Here is an 11054-nt window from a genome sequence, read left to right on the forward strand (position 1 = left end):
TTCGAGTGGGCGTGCCCCTCGACAGGATTAGCTCTTTGTGGATGGCTCTAGTTACTATCATGAAGGAAAACCTTATACTGGGTTTGGAATTTATGCAATTCCACCAGAAGAAAAAGGAGAATATTGGGAGAAGGCATTCTCATGCACCCCACATTCGGCCCAATATGCTGAATTAGCAGCAGTAGCTTGTGTATTGGAACATGGTGTGCAATTTTCCATTACCACTACAAATCAAAATATTTGTCTGTTTTCAGATTCAGCATGGGTGTGCAACTCTCTTACAGAGTTTCTACCATATTGGGAAACTAATGGATTCACATCTTCGGATGGATCATCCATCAAGTATGCTTTGTTGTTAAAATACATCCAATGGTTGGCAGCAAAGCTTACTACTCCAAAAAACCCAATTAGAGTGAAAAAGATAAGGGCCCATTGTAAATTAGAGCCTTATACAATGGAGAATGGGAAGGCTGATAAATTGACTAGAGAAGGGGCCCAATCAGGGAAATCTTGGAGTGAAAAAGAATGTCCCAAACCTATCTCTGGTTTAGTATGCCCAATTGCCACAGCTTAAGTGGAAAAGAATAACATACCTGACTTAAAGGAGATGCAAAAATTAGATAAAGACATAGTGAAAGTAACTCAAGAGCTATCTAAAACAGAAGGGGAATGGTCACTTACAAATCCCTTATACAAAAGATATGGGCAGCAGTTACAAATGGTGGATGGAATTCTGATGTATACAGCAGGTCCTTTCCCAGTGTGGGTAGTTCCAACACACCTACGGAGGGAAATGATGTATATGGTTCATGACACTCCAACAGGAGGTCATCAGGGAGTGGACAAAACTGTCCAGCGTCTTGCATCAGTGTGATGGTGGCCACTTCTGAGGATGGATGTACAACAATATTGTGATAATTGTTTGGCATGTGCTCAAGCTAATCCTTTGAAGGCCAATACTGCAAAAGTCACAGCCAAGGTGCTAGTGGAACAGGTTTTCTCTCGATGGGGAATCCCTGTAAAAGTGGAATCAGATCAGGGATCACATTTTACTGGACAGTTCTTTAAGGATTGCCTCAAATTAATGGGAGTCCCGCAGAAATTACACATCCCATATAGACCTCAGTCATCTGGGATGGTGGAACGAACCAATCGGACTATAAAAATAATGTTGAGGAAACTAGTTGATGCCAATGGACGTAACTGGGATACCCTCATGCCTTTAATTCTAATGGCATTGAGAGCAACACCTGCTGCGTCTACTGATAAAACACCCTTTGAGGTGATGACAGGCTGAAACATGCGGCTACCAGAACACTTGATTTGGCACACTAGTGGCACTCAACTGGAGGGAATAAAAATGGATACATATCTGCAAAATCTGCAACACAATTTAAATCAGGTCCACATGCAGGTAGCGGTTAAATTGGGAAAATCCAGACATAAGGCAAAAGCCTACTTTGATAAAACTCAAAGAGAGAATACTTGGGAAGTTGGTGATCTGGTAATGTTGTTAACATATAAGGTACCAGAGCATGGATTGTGTAATTGATGGATCGGACCATTCTGAATCATTGATAAACTCAGTTCAGCAGTATACAAAATTAGAGTAACAGGAGGCAAGCGTAATAAAGACAAAATTTTCCACGCTAATCAGTTAAAGTTATATCAATCAGGTCTCAGGAGCAGCTTCCTCCTCAAAAGCTAGGTGAACAGCAGTTACAACAGTTGCCGCTGAAGTCCAGCAATCCACCATCATGAGATGGATACGAGTATTCCTAATTTACTACACCCTTATTGTCGTATTAAGGGTAAGACTGAGCCAAAATCAAGAATTTGGAATACAACAGCTCACCCAAGACCAGAAAATACAACAATATGGACATGATCAATTAATTGAACATTTGAAGCAAAATGCTCCAAAGGAAGAAATGAAAGCCTATTGCAATCCATCCAGGACGCATGGTTACCTTGAAAATGCATCCCAATCTTGTGGGAAATGTTTCAATGGACTCATTTCTTCACATGATAAATGATTTAAGTATTAATGTGGGGGTAAACATTGTCTGGACTTGGAAGAGAGAAACAGACGTAAAACCCTCACCTACATCGGATTTAAGATCTGAAGAATATGAGGTAATTTTGAATCGGAAATATACTGCAAAACAGGGGAAATTAATAGAAAGTAAAAAAAAGGGAATTAAATTGTCAGCCTGGACTAATGAAACTGCATTGAATATATATAATATTCTCCCACGCATGTTGGGTACTTATAGAGCAGGAGTGTGTATCACCACTCGTGCCCTTAAGCCCACTGACGATTATGTTCGGTGGAAGTACACTAAATTAATAGTCCAATCCTCAAAGGCAATTAACCACCTAGAAATTGTGGATTTGGGCACTAATCCGGAACTAATCCACAACCCTAAAAGACAAGAGGTTAAAGGAATTCAAGGGGAAGATGTTACTTTCCAATATAAATTAGCTGGAGTAGTAGAACTACCATCCAGTGGCTGGATAAGAATTTGGCCTTTGTCTGATGATTCAAAAGGGGGAGGATGTAAAGCCTATATCTCCTCACCAACATATTCAATTTCCCTGACACAAGGAATGTCTTATGGAACTTGGGAAAACAGAACCACATGTGTTAACTTGAAAACAGGAGGAAAATTAACCCTATCCAATATTAAAAATGAGGATGAGGGACATTACGAAGTAACTATTATAGCTACTTTCCAAACTATATCAGGAAACAAGAAATACATCTTAATGTAGTTTTTGAATTAAAAATCCAGGATTCAATGCAGGATAACACAACTTGTCCAGTGGGAAACCCAGGACCCGCTAGTGGTCTTACCACAATTCCCCTATCAATGGTACTGGTGAATCGCATTCAATTCATGCATATACCAGTAGTGTTGAATCTATCTAATTGGTCACTGGGTGAATTTAGTTATTGCAAAGATACAAGAGTGGCTTCCTTTTTCTCAGTACTCCTTTTGGACAAAATTGCAGTTTACCAACAGCAAATGCAAGATATAACTCTGTTGGGAATGGGTGATAAATTTCATACCCTTAGACAAAAACGCAGTTTAAACCCTTTTGGAATGTTAGGAAGTGTAACAGGATTATTTGGATCAGGAATGTTAATGTGGAATAAAATAGATATTTGGAAAATTCGTAAACACATGGATTATGTGTTACGAGAAGAAGCTAATCAGGTAACTAACCCAATGTTACAGGGAGTAAAAGGACTAGCCCAGGAAGAGTGATTCACTATTTATAATATGCATGACATAGTTCAATTATTTAATGAAACCCAGTCTAAAATTAATCAATTAATTGCAGTAAACAATGATCAACAAAAGGACCAACATTTAGGAAAGGAAATTATTTGCTCTGCATATGGAGAATATGTTATAGACACTATTGCAGATACCTTGCAAGCTCTAAAATTGGGGAAGGTTCCAGACCTAATCAAAGATAAACAATTATTAAGTTGGTATTGTCCTCAATGTTTTCAGGGGTTAGAAAGAGAACAATCCACATGTTTGGATCTATGCCAACATTTGTCATTGGGAACAATAAGACATATGGGATCTGTGACACCACACCCCAACCAAGACAGTTGTTCTTTTTCAAAAGAGTGTACAATGGCACAATCCTTGTATGTCTCATTCACTGTTTCATTGCCAGTGTTTGATCCAGACAAGGATGTGTACAAGCAATTGGCAACTGTCCAGTCCATAGGTCACCTGGAAGATGACATCTACAGAGAACGGATCAATGTACCTCCCGTGGTAATCTTTCACACTCCAACTCAGACTTGGAAAGTTCCACAGATGGCCTGTTGCTCTGAAAAGGGGCTTCAGTACATTTGTAGATGTGATGTGTTTCAGACAAATACTGTCATGTGTGGATTACAGGGAGAGTTACAAAACAAATCATCCTCGTCATGCCTGGTGAGGCTGACGACGTGGAAAACTCCAATGGAGAAGGTGTCCTATGCTGGAAATGGCCAATTTTGCGTAGTAACCAATCAAAAGGGGTACCACTATGGTTCCTTGGAGTGTCAGGTCACAGACCCAAATTTTTGTTTTATTCCAAAGCAACCAGTGTTAATTGGAAATCAAGCAATTTCTCCTATCCCCACCTTTGAAAACATTACTACCATTATGTCTAACCCAGATTACCAAGATTTAACTATCCAAAATACACCAACCTTCCTTGTCCATATTCCCCCATTGGGGTTATCATTGAAATCATTGGTGTCTCGTAAAGAGACTCACCTCATACAGATTACTAATGACATGGACAAGGCCAAACAGGCTATTATTCAGTTAATGGATGAAACCAAAGAGATCCCTTCAGTCCCTTTAGTAGGAATTGGATTACGGGAATACATTGTGATACAAGGAATTGCAATAGGAATTATCTTTGTCCTATTGGGATTCATGCAATATAAAATTAATAAATACAAGAAAAATTTCAGACCCAATCAGAGACAAAATTCTGAACAAGACGATTATGTCCCCATGAGGGTCAGGTACCAGAGTACAGATCACTATGATACTCTTACTCCTACACGAGCAGTAGGAAGAAATGAGGGAATTCCCTAAAACAACTAACCAGTCAGACATTTTACGATGGGGTTTATTATGCAACCACCCCATCAAAGGGGGGATTTGTAGCCTATAGAACTAGCCTGCTTGCTTGCATTATTATTATTAGAGATATTTTGATATGATTGTGTGATTCAATAATAAAATTAGACATTTTATTCAACTGTAATGCAAGGTACCTTCCAGGCCACATCCTGGATGACAGCTACCGTTAATATAATATATATATATATATATATATATATATATATATATATATATATATTCAACCTTTGGCTTAGATAAATGTAGAACAGGATAGGACATATATGGTCATAACCTTTACCCTAGACAAGTCAAGTCAACCTTTGGCTTAGATAAGTATCAATGTAGAACAGGATAAGACATATATGGTCATAACCTTTACCCTAGACAAGTCAAGGGACATTAAAAGGGGAAGGGGCTGTCCCGGTTACAAGAACACCACAGAACCCACAATAAGCTAGAAATAACAAAGGAGAAATAAAAGACCACCTGGAAAGGAATGTGGATACGTCAACAATACGTACGAACTTAGTAGCCAATAGATTATATGTACCCCAAAAGTTTGAAGGTGGAAAGGCCAAGTATGGGCCTGGAAGGAGGATCCATATTCTTAGGGGTATAAGAAAGATCAAATCCAGCTCATCGGGGCAGTCGACTGTCAGCTATCCCTGCTTGAAGTTTTATTTAGTGTTAAGATTCATTCTTTATTTTATATTCTTAAAGTTGTAATGTTAGTCTTAGCTTATAGCTCTTAGCTTTGAAGCAGCTCTTATTCCACTCAACTCCAACTTGAGAAATTAGACATCTCTTTCAACCAAGTTCAGGAAGGGTGTGAGTATACTAGTTTAAAGCATATCATAGATATATCTATCAAATAAGTCTTTACCTTTAAGATTGTATTAATCCAATATCAATTTGATTATTCATTTTATTTTCTCTATATCAGTCATTTGTTTATTATTTTATGTTATTTTAATAAATTTATAAAATTATACAAATATTGGTTATCACTGGAATTCTTCCTGTGTTGTACCCAGGGTCCTTATAACTCACCTGAAGCCTGATTAAGGATACGAACCTCATAATCCTTTAATTAGAGCAATTGGCAAACCTATTACCCTATTCAATAAATTAATAACCATAAAATCAGGCTACAATGGGGATTCGACCTTTGTTCTGCACCTGGACTCCAGCTATGATACTGCTCTTGGCTTTTTTACAGAATTAGTTCTGACCCCAGCCTGTCCCCAGATCTTGGCTCTAGCATTACCTTTGGCCCAGTCCCGACCCTACATCCAGTTTTGACTTCCACTCTAACCATCAGGCCTGACTATTGGGATGCAGCTCCTGACAGTTTGCACAGACTCCACTGTAGTGGACCCTAAGGCCTTGATGGAGCACTTGGGTGCTGCAGACCCACAGATGGCATCCCTATTCCAGACCCTCCAGAATCAAATTGCCAAGCTGCAGTTAGAGAATGCCTCTCTCCGAGAGCAGGCCCAGATTCCTCCAGGATCCTCGGCCCCACCTGTGGCAGCAGCACTGGAACATGGTTTGACAATTCCCTTACCGGAATGTTGTTCCTTTACCCTTAGATGTATATATATATATATATATATATATATATACACCTCCTATTTGATTTCTATTCCTTACATCTGATGAAGTGGGTTACAGCCCACGAAAGCTTATGTCTGCTGAAATTAAATTTGTTAGTCTTTAAAGTGCTACAGGACTCTCGTAGTTTTTGCTGTATACAGACTAACACGGCTACCCCTCTGGAATTTGCCAGAATGGTTTGATGCCGACCACCACAAGTTCTGAGGTTTAATCAACCAGTGCCACTTGCTGTTCCTGATGAGGCCAGCCTTTTACCCAGATGACCAAATGGAGTTGGGGCTGGTTATCCGTCTACTGTCTGGAGAAGCCCTAGATTGGGCCTTATCCATCTTGGAATGGGCCAACCCGATGCTGGGCCACATTGAGGAATTCATTCACTTCTCATTGGTATTCAGTGACCCCAACCGATCCCATACCACTGAAGCAGACATATTGTTCTTTGCCCAGAGATCATGCACTATTTCCACCTATGCAGCCCCCTTAAGGCACCTGATCACTGATACAGCCTGGAACAAGGTGGCTCAAATCTACCATTTTTGTCAGGAATTGAACGACACTGTAAAGAATGAGCTGGCTCAGGCTGACCCCCCTGCAGACTACCTACCCTATATCGAGCTCTGTATTAGAATTGAGAACAGGCTGCTTGAGCATCACCTGGAAAGGAAACAGGCTATCACCCATTCCCAGACTAGTGTCAACGGCACCCATGTATACCCTTTGCCTCGTTCTGGACCTGAGTCCCTGCAGTTCGACAGCACCAGGAGGTGCCTCATGGTCCAAGAGAAGAACTATCAGCACCAAAATGGCCATTCTCTGTATTGCGGAGAAGATGGCCACTTCATCTCAGGATGCCCCAACAAACCCAGACCTTCTACAGTGCTGGGAAACTACACCGTCCAGTCCTGGTAGAGTAGTCATGGCTGGATATGAACCAGAGGACAATCTCTGACTGGATTCCCTCTGCTGTATACCTATGCCCAGGAACCAGCAGAGCCCCACAACCACGTCTGCAAGCCCTCCTCCAGCTGAGGGCTCCTGTCATGCACAAAGTAAGCTGTACTTCACTTGCATCAGTCAACTCTGGGGCATCCAGAAAATTTATGGACTTGGCCTTTGCCTGGACCAATCACTTGCCCATCCAGAGGAAGCTTGTTCCAGAGCATGTAGAAGCTATTGATGGCAGTATGTTGATTTCCAGACCAACTGCCTATGAGATAGCCACTCTCCAGGTCGCTCACCAACTATGCAATTTGACGTAATCCTTGCACTGCACTTTTCGGTTATACTGGGACTCCCTGGCTCTCTTGTTACAAACTGAACATTTCGTTGGTGGCATAGAGAGCCAGGTTTTGCCAGCTGCAATACCTATAAAGACCCAGCAGGAAAAAAGCTGGGACCTCCCTTGGAAAGGCATCCTCCCTGCTTGGTACTACCTCAGTTTCTGAAGTACTGGTTTATCAGGCCCAGGCAAGTATAGTGATCTTGTGGACATGCTTGAAAAAGAGAAGGCTGACGTCCTACACTCACACTGCACCTATGACTGCTATATAGATAGGGACCTACCAAATTTATGGCCTTGAAAAACACATCACGGACTGTGAAATCTGATCTCCCCCATGGCTGTGCTGCGGTGATACTGCAGGTAAGACACCCGCCCCAGTGGTGCCCTCAGGCTATAGCTGGCAGGACCCTTCTTCCCAGCACCAGGCCTCCTGTTGGGTTCATGCCCCCCTCTCACTCCTCCCCGAGTCCAGCCTTCAAGGCCCCCTTGTCTCCCTCTGCTGGGCGCTCTTTACCCAGGACCCCCGCTCGCTCTCGGCTCCAGTACTACTTGTAGCATGGCCGGCATCCCCTAACCTGCCTCTGGCTGCGCAGCTCCCCCTGTAGCTTGGCCCTGGCTCACCACCAGCATGGTTGGTCACCACTGCTCCAGCTCCCGCCTCTGGGCTGCGGCTCTCTTCCCAGCTCAGCTCCGCCTGATGCCTGGGCTGTCCCTTGCCTGCCCTGGCAGCCCCAGCTCACACGGAGGACGGGCCTTGGGCTCTTGAGTCTCTCATTGGTCTGCCCACCCTGTCAATCCAGCTGAATGGAGCCCAGCCTCTCCTCATTGGCCCTGGGGACCTGTCAGTCTCAGCATTCTGATGCCATTTCGGCCCGTCCCCTTTCTCCTGGTACTGGAGGTGGGTCAACCAAAAAAACTCCACTAAGCTTCAGTAAGAAGCAAACAGCCCCCCCACCCACAATATAATTGTCTTTTTTAACCATGAATATGAGTAACTCTGACATTAGGGATTATGTGTTAATACATTCAAGTACCCCACGAGCACACTACAGCTATCAGCTGTTGAAACTGTCCAATTTCCTCAGGCAAGTTCCTTGAGGAAAAAGTTGGTTTCTTTCCAAAAGCTTCAGGGCAGCTGCTACCTGTTTTAAACTGGTTTGTATACAACACAGAGACAACGGGCTAATTACATTCTGATGCCCAGGTAGCAAGGCTATAGGAGATCGGTAAGGCTCATCTTCCTTCACCCAGACTCCTCTTGCTCCCCTTCCTTTATACAAAGCCCTGCTAGCATTAATGACTCACAAATATGGGCAGGGGGAATGCAGTTTTTGTATAAAGGTTAGTGCAGCTGCATGTTTTCCTTAACACAACTGACATCTGCAAGGCTTTACTAATTTTGCAACCCCCAATGTAATACTGGCCCATTATTTTAGAAAATATCTCTCTCTCGGTCTCAGATACCTGAGAACACCAAGTGCAAATACAATGGCTTCTGTAGGCTTTAGGTCAAACCTTAAGTTCACAGGAACCATTTTTTAAAAGAAAAATTACATTTGATATAAACATTTCCATCTATTACCATAATTGATTTCCTGTTGCTTTTGAGTAGAATATCAAAATGACTTTGGGACCAGATGCAGGGAAAGTGGAACTGAAGGCCACTGGATTCAAAATGGTGATTTTTGTTTTTAATGTAACATTCAACCAAGTTTCACCTTTATTGCTCAGAAGAAAGTTGAGCTTGAGGACCATATTTTGCTTCCAAATCCTTGTAGGTGCTACTTTGTATTTCTGAAATGATTCCAAATGGAGCGGACAGCCATCAATCATTGGCAATACTTTGAACTTGGGTAGAGAGGAAGAATTTATAGTCTTATATTAATAAGTCATTCATCTTGAAAATTAGGCATGAGTTTGTTCAAAGCAATAATATTAAGGAGATGGTGTAGTCTAATGCAGTACTCCACACAAGGACAGAGATTAAGACGAATGATTCTGTGTTCTGATGTAGAATAAATCATTCAGACAGGTCTCTTGACTTTTACCCACATTTTCAGCTGAGTTGACTGAAGGTACAAAGAGCAGGAGGCTAAAGAGAAAACCATGTAGTGCATCTTCTGTGGCCAGTTTGACCCGGGGGGCAATAGTGGGAGCAGTTTCATAGTTCAAGCCTGCAGAAAATAAAATTATAGCTCTTTATGTTTAACAGACTGGATTAGAGGCTGGAACTCAATACACTAAATTAATCTTGGCTCCACTGAAGTTGATCGCAAAACTGCCATTGAGGTCAGTGGGGCAGAATTACACTCTAAGCTTCTAAAGTTCCTGATCTTAACCTTATTTAGGGCCCAAACCTGGATGCAGGTGCTGAATTTTATATACAAAAATTTGAAAAATGTGGCCTCAGTTACTTACCATATAACAGCTGAATGGCAGAGTTGGGAATAGAAGTGTTCAGAATTCCTGCCATTGGGATTTGAGAGGGTAGTAGCCAAGCTCAACATGCCCTCTGATAGAACAAAATGGGGGAGAGCAGCCATCTGGTGTCCCTAAAAGACCCGGGGAGGAGCGCAGGGGGAGGCCCAGGAGTTGGAGGAAGAAGAGAAGTCATTGTTCTGTCAGTGGGCATGTTGAACACGGCTACTACTCTCTCCAATCCCAAGGTTTTCCTGGGGGAACTAGGAATTATGGGTTTTTACTTCTTAATGCAGTTAGGGGTTCCCTTGCTATTGTGCTGGGCCTCATGGGGTGTTCCCCTGCCGCTTAGTGCAGAGCCATTGCAGTGGGAAAGGGAGTATTTCCTATTCCTCTGTGTGCGTGCGTTTGCGTGCATTTCCACATGTTGTGGGGCACAAGGGGCTGGTTCCAGGATATCCCTGAAATTGAGAGAGAGTGACCCTTCCTGACTGCAGCACCAAAGACAGAAGCTGAGGGGGAGACCTGTGGAGTTTGTTGTGGTAATAGAGAATGGAAGGAGAGAAGCTAGTTTGAAGATGAAGACAAGGAGATTGATTTTGGCAGGCACATGATATCTATATAGCAGCTGGGAGGGTGCTTCCCAGCACACGTAGACAGACATCTGCTAGCTCTGACTGAGTTAGTGCACGAAAAACAGGAGTGGCCAAGGTGGCCTGGGCAGTGGTCTGAGCTAACCTCCCAAGTGCAATCTTGCCTGACCCCATAGGTACATATTAGGGCAGCTAGCCCAAGCCACTGCCCATGCTGCCATTGCCACACTGCTATTTTTAGCATGCTAGCTGGAGCAGAGCTAGTGCATATCTTGTCTACATGCTCTGGTAAGCACTCTCTCAGCTGCTATTTAGACACAGCTTTAGTTTGGACTGTAACTATAACATCCAGGTTGACATGTTGGCAAGTCAAATGGAGATGTGAGATTGCACAGACGACGAAAGGATGAGTATTAAGAGGTAAGTTTGGGAGTCATCAGCCATGAGGTGATGTCACGCAGAGATAAAGTGTCAAGGAAAAAGAGAAGAGGACCT

At 42.6% G+C, this 11054-nt stretch overlaps 1 protein-coding gene across 3 annotated transcripts in view; it reads right to left on the reverse strand.

Moving 5' to 3' along the window:
* Positions 1-10622, reverse strand: part of LOC137155060 (acyl-coenzyme A synthetase ACSM4, mitochondrial-like) — a 47001-nt gene extending 36379 nt beyond the window's left edge. For all 3 annotated transcript variants that reach the window (XM_067551010.1, XM_067551009.1, XM_067551011.1), the window contains exon 1: positions 9267-10622. The gene's annotated coding sequence lies outside the window, so the exon portion shown is untranslated. The remainder of the gene's footprint in view (positions 1-9266) is intronic.
* Positions 10623-11054: the final 432 nt, after the last annotated feature.

Source organism: Emydura macquarii, unplaced genomic scaffold (genome assembly GCF_026122565.2).
Source record: "Emydura macquarii macquarii isolate MOO-44397 ecotype Brisbane River unplaced genomic scaffold, CSIRO-AGI_Emac_v2 contig_1348, whole genome shotgun sequence".
Lineage (NCBI taxonomy): Eukaryota > Metazoa > Chordata > Testudines > Chelidae > Emydura > Emydura macquarii.